The sequence below is a fragment of the Pygocentrus nattereri genome, chromosome 9 (assembly GCF_015220715.1).
Source record: "Pygocentrus nattereri isolate fPygNat1 chromosome 9, fPygNat1.pri, whole genome shotgun sequence".
NCBI classification, from domain to species: Eukaryota; Metazoa; Chordata; class Actinopteri; order Characiformes; family Serrasalmidae; genus Pygocentrus; species Pygocentrus nattereri.
In genome coordinates, this window is record NC_051219.1 from 29,432,216 (window position 1) to 29,443,328 (window position 11,113).

Sequence of the window (11,113 nt, forward strand, 5' to 3'; positions counted from 1 at the left end):
AAATGTGTTACCTGGGCAGAAGTACTGTGCAAAAGTCCAAGACTATCCTTCCTTTAATTACTTTCCAGTCAAACTGGCAATTAATGACAGGTTATTCACTTTTTAGTAGTTATCTGTAAGGGGTTTAGATATTATTAGATTAGATTAGACTAAGTGACCCTTATTAGTCCCACAACGGGGAAATTTCTCCTTGGCATTTAATCCATCCATGCAGTGAAACACCACATACACAGTAATGTGTATATATGTAGATAGATAGATACCCACACCTGAGGTAGAATAAAGCGCAAGCTTGTTTTTATATTTGAAATGTCTAATTTTACTGCAAAAGTTGTGTAATTCATTAGTATTTGAAGGCAACCGCCTAGCAACCACTTAGCAGCACTATAATGACCACCTAGCCACCACCTAGCGACCACATAGCAGCTTTATAACAACCCTTTCTGATAACATAGCAACCACATAGCAACATCATGGCAAGAACCTGGAATGTCATAAACAACACCATAACAACCACCTAGCAACCATTTACCAACACCATAGCAACCACCTAGCAACCATATACCAACACCATAGCAACCACCTGGGATACCATAAGAACACCATAGCTACCACCTAGTAGCCTCTTAGCACCACCTATGATACTGTAGCAATCACCTAGCATCCACTTAATGTAATGCACCAAATGTGCGAATTTAGGCCTGGTTTAAAGGAAGATAACTTTCCCTTATATTTCAGAAAGAAAAAATCATAATTTGGCCAACTTTAGAAACCTTCATCATCATCATCATCATCGTCGTTAACCGCTTAATCCAGATAGGGTCGCGGTAGCAGTTGGGAGAGCAGAGAATCCCAGATGACCCTGTCCCCCGCAACTTCCTCCAGCTCATTCCCAGGGACCCCAAGCCGCTTCCATGCCAACTTGGAGCGGGTCCTAGGACAACCCTGGGGCCTTATCCCAGTAGGCCATGCCTGGTACACGTCCAGGGGGCATCCAAAGCAGATGCCCGAACCACCTCAGCTGGTTCCTCTCAATGCGGAGGAGTAGCAGCTCTACTCCAAGCTCCTCCCAGAGGGCCGAGCTCCTCACCCTATTAAATAGAGTGTAGCCTGCCACCCTGTAAGAAAGCTCATTTCCATTGCTTGTATTTGCGATCTCATTATTTCGGTCATTACCCACAGCTCATGACCATAGGTGAGGGTCGGGATATAGACCAACCGGTAAACAGAGAGCTTTGCCTTATGGCTCAGCTCCCTCTTCACCACTAGGGTCCGGTACAGTGACCACATTACTGCTGCCGCCAGTCCCAGCCTGTGGCCAATCTCATGATCCCTCTTCCCATCACTCGTTACACCTGCACATACGCACATGTAACTTTAATTTTATTTCAACTTTGCACATACTGTACATTTTTTTACTTTTACTTTTTGCTACTGTTTTTAGAGTTATTATATTTTCTTTTTTTATTCTCTTAAGATTATATTCGGTGAATGGAGGAACAGCAAAGTAAGAATTTCATTGTACAGTACAACTGCCTGTTCTGCTGTGCACATGACAATAAAACTCTTGAATCTTGAACAAGACCCCGAGATACTTAAACTCCTCCACCTGGGTCAAGTCCTTTCCCCTTACCTGGAGTGGACATGCCATCCTTTTCTGGGCTAAGACCATGGACTCTGGAGGTGGTGATCCGCATACCAACCACTTCAAACTCAGCTACAAACTGCTCCAGTGAGCGCTGGAGGCATACATGTGATTCGTCCAAAAGAGCAACATCGTCTGCAAATAGCAGAGACGCCACCCTCTGGCCTCCACACATAATGCCCTCCTGACCTTGGCTATGCCTTGACACCCTGTCCATGAATATCACAAACAGGAGTGGAGACAGGGCACAACCCTGCTGGAGCCCAACGCTAATACTGAAAGGGTCTGACTTAATGCTGAGTATACACTATAACACAGCTCTCACTCTGGGAGTACAGAGATCGAATGGCCTGGAGTAGTAGCCCTGGTACCCCATACTCCCAGAGGACCTCCCACAAGATATCTCGGGGAACTGAGATAAGCCTTCTCCAAATCCGCAAAACACATGTAGACTGGGTTGCCAAACTCCCATGCCTCCTCAACAATCAGCAAGAGGGTGAGAAGCTGGTCCATTGTTCCATGGCCGGGACAGAATCCATATTGTTCCTCCTCAATCTGAGGTTCAACTATCAGTTGGAGTCTCCTTTCCAGCACCTTGGCATAGACTTTCCCAGGGAGGATGAGCAGTGTGATACCCGGATAGTTGGCACACACCCTCCGGCCCTGACTCCTGTGAGGAAGGCATGTAACCCAGAGTAAGGAGTTCTTCAACGTGTTCCTTCCACCAACCAACAATATCCTCATTTGAAGTCAGAGTTTCCCCACCCTTACCAAATACAGCTTTGGCACAGCCACCCCAACCACTCCTGAGTCACCAGACTGTTGTCCAGAACCTCCTTGAAGCTGACCAAAAGTCATTTTCCATGGCTTTACCAAACTCCTCCCATGCCCTGGATTTTGCTTCTGCCACCATTGCGGCTGTCACCTTTTTTCCTGTCGGTACCTCTCTGCTGAGTCGGGAGTTCTTTGGGCCATCCAGTCCCTAAAGACCTCTTTCTTCAGCTTGACATCCTCCCTCACCACTGGTTTTCACCAGAGGGTTCTTGGGTTACCGCCCCGACAGGCACCCACAAGCTTTTTGCCACAGCTATGTCTGGCAGCTTCAACAATGGAGGTTTTGAACAGGGTCTATTCAGACTCCATGTCTCCTACTTCCCCCAGGACATGAGAAAAGCTCTCCCGCAGGTGGGAGTTGAAATCATTCCAAACAGGGGCCTCTGACAGTCATTTCCAGCACACCCTCACTATTCGCCTGGGCCTACCAGGTCTGACCATCAGTTTTCCTTGCCATCTGATCCAACTCACCACCAGATGGTGATCAGTTGACAGCTCAGCACCTCTCTTTACCCGAGTGTCAAGAACATACGGTCCCAAGTCAGATGAAACGACAACAAAGTCGATCATTGACCTCTGACCCAAGGAGCTCTGGTATCGTGTACACTTATGAACATCCTTGTGTTCGAACTTGGTGTTTGTTATGGACAATCTATGCCTGGCACAGAAGTCCAATAACAATTCACCATTCGGGTTTAGATCGGGCAGGCTGTTGTTCCTAATCACGCCTCTCCAGGTCTCCCAGTCATTGCCAACATGAGCATTAAAGTCCCCCAGTAAGACTATGGACTCTGTAGCCGGGACCCTTTCCAGAACCCCACCCACTCACTCCAAGAAGGCCGAATACTCAAAACTGTTGTTTGGTGCATAAGCACACACAACAGTCAGAGTTTTTCTCTCTGCGATTTTAATTCACATTGAGGCGACCCTCTCGTCCACCAGGACAAATTCCAACTGCACAGCCGCCAGCCGGGGACTCGTGAGTATCCCCACTCCCACCCAGCACCTCTCACCCTGTGCAACCCCTGAGTAGGAGAGGGATCAACCCCTATCAAGGAGTTTGGTTCCAGAGCCGACACTGTGGATGGAGGTGAGCCCAACCATATCTAGCTGGTACCTCTCAACCTCCCACACAAGCTCTGGCTCCTTCCCCCCGAGTGAGGTTACATTCCACGTGCCAAGAGCCAGTTTCTGCTGCAAGGGCCTAGGCCATCAAGAGCTCCCCTGCAATCTCCCACTGCCTCTGCAGCACTGTACTGCTCCCCCATGCTGGACCTTGCAAGTGGTGGGCCCACATGGTCCCCCCACGTTGCCTCTTCAGGCTGAGCCCAGCCCGGGTTACATGGGCTGCCCAGCCACCAGGCGCTCGCCAGGGGACACTACCCCCAGGCCTGGCTCCAGGGGTAGGTCCAGGTGACCCTATCCCGGGTAGGGCACACGGTATTCTGTGCCCGTTTTTCATGGTGGGCTTTTTGGATCATGTTAGTCAGGGTCTTCACTCCAGACGTGTTCACCCTGGGAGACCCTACCAGGAGCATATTGCTCCTGACGACTTAGCTCTGAAGATCCCTAGAGCACACAAGCCCTTCGCCACGACAAGGCCCCAATCCAGGAAGAGAGAAACCTTTAGAAAAATAAAAGTTCTATGAAACACTGAAAGCATTTGCCTAAAAGAATGGAAGCTGTAATAATGGCAAAGAATCGAAAAACTAAATACATATTTTTGAGAGACTGAAGAATGAAACACACTTGCACTCTTGTACTGTAGGGAACAGTGAATGAGTTAATGAACATGGCTATCCTATGATAAAGTCATGGAGCCAAATACCAAAGCAAAAGTTGAAGAGAACTAATGCATGGCCTAATGGATGACCTCATCTCTTTTAAACTATCACTTGGCTTACGCTAAGGACTGAAGCCAGATGTCTCTGCACCCTCCATAAAAATGCTTGTGAAAGAACTACCAGCAATAACAGAGGCTGTAGGATTTAGGTTTCTGACACGTAATCATATTAGACTGCTGTTCTACTCCAAAGTATGACTTTCATTATTGATAGGGATTTAAGTTGTTAACAATGAAGTATGTTATAAAAATTGACAGCTGGATATTTAATATGTGCATGTGGATTCATGAGCAGGGTGTGTGGAAGCCCATTCCTGCTCAGTAGAGGAAAAAATTCTGCTATATTATTTATTTTTCTCTTTTTCTGCTTATGGCAGCAGGTCACGTTTGATTTAATATCTTGACTAATTTTCTCAATTTCCTCATGTTGCATTAATATCTCAAAATGATAATGTAGTATCTCAAATTAATGACTTGTTTTCTTGAAATCTTGTGTATCTCAATATAATGATTTAATTTATTGAAATATTGAATTAGAAGCTTCGACTAATGACTTATTTTCTCAAAACATTGCTGTAGTATTTTGAATGAATGATTTACTTTCTAACAGCTGAGATAGGCTCCAGCACCCCCGCGACCCAGAAGGAGAAGCGACTTAGAACATTTCTGTGTGTGATTTACTTTCTCTGAATATTGACTTAAATTAACGATACACAGACAGATTTTCTAAGCTGCTTATCCTTCTGGGTCATGGAGACAGATGGAGCCTATGTCAGCAGTCACTGGGCGGAAGGAAACACCCTGGACAGGCTGCCAGTCCATCACAGGGCAGATACGCAGACATATACATTCACACACAAGACCAATTTAGCATCTCCAGTTGGACTGACTGCATATCTTTGGATTGTGAGAGAAAACCCACGCAGACACAAGGAGGACAAACTCCACACAGGAAGGACCTTGTCACCCAACTCTTGTTGCTGTGAATTAAGCACCCCAGCATTAATTTAGTGCCTCAAAATAAGAACTTAATTTCTCAAAATGCTGATTTCATGTCTGGAACTCAAGTTTTTTTCTTGAAATACTGACTTTGTATCTTAACATTGAATTAGAATCTCAAAATAATGACTTACAAAATATTGAATCAGTATCTGGAACCTATTGCTTATTTTCTCAGGATTTTGAATTACCAAGAAAAACAACGGACATACTACAAAATGGTGGTTCTTCAAGGGTTCTTTATTGTATAGAACCATGGACACTCAAAGAAACATATGCATGATTAAGGTGTTCGTATCATGAAAGTGCTCTTCAGATTGATGGAGATTGTGCTATAGATGGTTCTATAGAGAACCTTTTTGAAAACATTCTATATAGCACCAACTGTGGTATCACTATTGTTACAAGCCAATAAACCCTTTTTCAAGAAAGTAATTAATTAAGGGTAATAAGTCATTATTTTTACAGTCAAAAAGTAAAAGTCAAACATTTAGAGACTAAGTTATATTTTCAAGATACTAAGTCTGAATGTTGACATACTGCTGTCAGATACAGAGAATGGGAAGGCTAGGCTTCCATAAGAGCATCTAAGCAACTCGTTTGCAAATAAAATCACTTGAATTCTGATGTTAATGAGGACATTACGCAGTTCATTCTTCTCAAGTTAACAACTCTCTCGATTTCAGGCTGAAAATCTCCACTCAGCAGGAGTGATTTACCACATGAGTATGAAATACAGTGTTTCCCCTTCTGTTAAGCTCTGTGATAAACAGCAGAGCTAAAGGTTGTGTAACTGTGAATTAAAGGAACCTCTAAATGGAACAGTTTTCAGTTAAATCATAAAACAAAGAATCTAAGTTTTCTGTTTTGATTAATGTGAGCTCTCAACAAGCAATTTGAAAGTCTGCTTCAGTTCTGAATCCAGTGCAAATTTATGTCAAGCAATTAGGAGCCGTGGCGTTAGCGTCCTGAGATCAACTGTTCTCCTGACTTTCCACTGCTGCTCTTCCAAACCGGATCCATTCAATCAAGGCCCTTTTAGGGAGCCAAGTGAGTTTGGTCAGCACTGGAAGAAGCCTCCATCTCCGGGCAAATGTTTCATGTGGACGAACATGCTGGAATGAAAGAAGAAACGAGTAGGTAATTTTCTTCTAGCAAATCAAATAAGCACACAGAGACGTTGTCAGGCTTCTTTCTCTGTGTGTGGTACACGCAAAAAACCAGCACTTCAACTCACAGGGGAACTGTACTAAACGCAGAGGTTGTATGTTTTTTTTTGTTTGTTTGTTTTTTGTGGTCCACTCATAACATTTGTGTGGTTTATGTGGTTTTATCTTCTGCCCGCTCTCTCCTTAAAATGAAATTTTTAGATTTTTTTTTTGTTACTGTGGCTTTAGATGTGACATACACTATATTGCCAAAAGTATTTGTTCATCTGCTTATACACACATATGAACTTGAGTGACATCCCATTCTTAATCCATAGGGTTTAATATGATGTCGGCCCACCCTTTGCAGCTACAATACCTTCAACTCTTCTGGGAAGGCTTTCCACAAGGTTTAGGAGTTTATGGGAATTTTTTGACCATTCTTCCAGAAGCGCATTTGTGAGATCAGACGCTGATGTTGGACGAGAAGGCCTGGCTCACAGTCTCCGATTTAATTCATCCCAAAGGTGTTCTATTGGGTTGAAGTCAGGATTCTGTGCAGGCCAGTGAAGTTCTTCCATACCAAACTCGCTCATCCATGTCTTTATGAACCTTGCTTTCTGCACTGGTGCGCAGTGATGTTGGAACAGAAAGGGGCCGTCCCCAAACTGTTCCCACAAAGTTGGGAGCATGAAATTGTCCAAAATCTTTTGGTCTGCTGAAGCATTAAGAGTTTGTTTCATTGGAACTGAGGGGCCTAGCCCAACTCCTGAAAAAAACAACCCAAAACCATAATTCCCCCTCCACCAAACTTTACACTTGGTGCAATGCAGTCAGACAAGTACTTTTCTCCTGGCAGACAGAGAAGCGTGATTCGTCTCCACTGCTCTAGAGTCCAGCGGCAGCACTTTACACCACTGATCCCAATTGCTTCCACTTTGTTATAATACCACTGACAGTGGAATATTTAGTTGCAAGGAAATTTCACGACTGGACTTGTTGCACAGGTGGTGTCCTACCACGGTACCATGCTGGAATGCACTGAGTTTCTGAGAGTTCCTGAGAGGGACCCATTCTTTTACAAATGTTTGTAGAAGCAGTCTGCAGGCCTAGGTGCTTGGTTTTATACACCTGTGGCCATGGAAGTGATTGGAACACCTGAATTCAATGATTTGGATGGATAAGTGAATACGTTTGGCAATGTAGTGCATGTACATGAGCTCTGTTCTGATTGGCAGCATAATTCAAACATCACTATAAGCTGAAACACTCCTCACAACGTGTGTGTGTGAAAGAATGGAACTAAACTGCTGCAGGTTTACTATGAGCATCATAGAGCCAATGAAACTTTGAAATTGCAATAAAAAGGCACAGAGTGATGTACCTATGTAATGTACCTATGTAATGAAATGTGAGATCAGCTATTGTGTATTGTGTTTAAAAGTGAGCTAGCTGGAATGGATAATTCGGGGTTATCATCTTGGGACATAATGTTTCCTTGCTGGCCCCTTCAAAGTGCAATCAACCCACCTGGCCCCACCATCCCCGGACCCACCCCAAAATGAAATTCTGCCTGCAACACTGCCTCAAACCATGGACAAATGGACAAGTATAGGGACAAAATCCAAGTGTCACAGTGACCACTCCTTTTGTTTTTACATTGAAAAAAGTCCTGCATGAACAGCGTTCTAACATTTAGTACTTGCTATTATAGCACCAAACATGTCGTGGATCATTTGGGGTAAAAGGGTAAAACTGTGTAAATTAGATGTTTGTTCAACTTTACTTTAAGAGGAATTCCACCAACATTTTAAAGGGGAATTTCACCATTTTTTTACTTCTGAATAAATACATCCTTCAGATGTAAAGTCATTCAAAGTGGTCTGATGTGAAATGGTACATTATAGATAATGAAACTTATCAACTCTTTTCTTTACAGTGGTGGTGATAGGAACCAGGAGTCACAATGTCTATAACACAAATATACCCATTTATTTACTATCCACAAAGACCAGTAAACCTTTTGATGAGGGTAAAACAGTGATAAATTAATAAAAGTAAATATTCACGAAGTGATAAATGAAGAGTGTCTGTACCTCTCTGCCATGAATGGCTTTAAAAAGGCATTTTAGAATAAAAGTTTGTCTCAAAACTGCCACCTTAGGCATCATACAGTACAATGGTAACCATTTTATTTACTAATGTTTATGGGAGCTTTTAGAGGCTTTAAACACTTCAGTCGTCTGGTTCCTGTTGCCACCATTGTGAACAATTCAGACTCTAGATGATTGACTTTGTTTACACTTTAACCATTTCATTGTGCAACAAATGTTAAAATCTGCTTTACCTAATCACAACTGAGTTCATCTGGAACAGTGCAGGAGTTTGTGTTGATTTAGTGGAGAACTGGACTCACAATCAGGTCTTGTTTTGCACTTGATTCGCTTTACAGTACAATACACATGATCTAATTTTAGAAGAGGGGGTCAAATGCACCTCAGCCTACTTCTGTAATACCCATCCCAGCAGGCCCACTGCTGATGTTTTTCTCCTCCTTTTAATACTCTCATTGACCAAGACCTCCTCCAGTGGTGCAAAAGGCCAAATCTAAACACAGGAAAGCAAACCAGGTTAAACCTGCGCTGAGACTGTTATGTAATATGTTTTCTGAACTCAGAAGTGTATTGAAATCACAGCATGGCTCCTGCTGATGCAGCCCGCCACTCAGAGCCCCTCTGTTTAATACAGTCTTAGACAGCTTAGTGTGTCTCTGTAACAGGCCAGAGTGTCATCCTCTTTAATGGATTATCATGCAGCCTTTCGCCCACTTACCCTAACAAGTTGACTAGGTTATGTGTGCTGTGTGTTTGTGTGTCTGTGTGGGTGTGTATGTGATCTATTCATCCATCAGGCAAGAATCTCCGATTAAACTGTAGATGATTCCTGGAAATCAGCACCATTTTTAACACCACTTTAACGCTGAATGCTGAATACAGGGACCCTAGAGAGTTTCTGAAGGTTGTTGACTGAACTTTTGTATGGCGTGAGTCCTGGAAAACAGCCATGACGATGAACAACAAATCCCAAGTTGCTAAAAGCTGCCTTAAGGCCAGGGCCACTGACCATGGGATTTAGAATGAAAACAAACAAGGTCATTTACAGTTGTGCTAGAATATCACTAAGTACTTCACTTATCCGTTCAATCTCAACAACTGCATCATAATACTGAATATCACTTACAATAGCCACTTTCCTTTTCCAGCACATCAGAGCTTTCCTGGTGGAAAATGATGTTATTCCCTCCTGTAGTAAAGCTATCAACAATGTGTGAAGCAATGTGTAGCATCTCCACTGAGCACCAAGCAGAAAATGAATATGAGGATCATTCTACTGAACCAGTTCTGAATTTTAACTGGTTTGAATGATTAAAATGGATTTGCTTTGAGTGGCCCTACACCTTAACTATGTTTATTAATTAAAACAGATGATTCCAAACAAAACACTAGCCAGTACATGACCAGCAAACATGACATTGAACAGTCATAATAAAGTTTATTAAAACAGAAACGTATGTGTTTCAGTAGGGATCATTCTACAAATGTTACACACTGATTTTCAGACTTCGGGATACAGTTACTTCAAATCAATTGGATCTAACTCCATGTGGCCATGAGGGACAGGGATGCAGTCTCGCTTCCTCCTTTAAAATGCAGAGGTGTGGCTAAAATACTACTGTACCTATGTGCTAAAACTCCTTATGCTTCAGTACCAACATGAACAGGTTAGAATTTTTAAATTATTCTCATGAAAATCTCAACTCTAAATCTTTCAACTTGACATGAAAAGAAACCTAAAAGATGTATTAAAATCAACGCTGGAAAAAATGACAAAAATTGTAACTATCACTTCTACAAGTGTAAATTTAGGGGTTGGGGTTTGGGACAGACAGAAGAAATGATGATTTTGTATGTGTTTAGCTTATTACTATTTCAGTTAATGATCTGTTTAACTCTTCAGTTAAATAGATCACAACACAATCCTTGTAAATATCTAAGCTCTGAATATTTAATTGTTTTTATTACAAATTTTTTGCTGTGAGTCAATTTGAACAAATTTGGTAGATTTATTCCATACAATCTATATTATAAATGTACATGTTATGTACACATGAATTGCATAATAATACAAAGTTTATAGCAGCCACACATAATGATTATTAATAGGCATTATTCTTATCATTAGTGTTACTAGTTGTAATAATACTGTAACAACACAAGAATAGCAGTAATACCAGTATTACTAAAACAACCACCACCCACACCATCAATAAAAATATTAAATTATATTGTAATAAGTATTAGTAGTAGTAGTAATATCAGTATTATTGCTATTATTCTTCCTATTCTTCTGTTGTTACAGTATAACAATAATAATAATAATAAAATGAGTATTGTAACAACACCAGTACAATAATTAAAAATAATAATATAGCAATATTATTATTAATAATGACTATTTTTTTTTATTATTTTGTAATTATTTACAACAACTGATTTTGTAATGGTGTATTACATTATATATATATATACAAAATTACAACAAATTAATCCGAGGAATCAAATTTGGGAAGTATTTATCATTTGT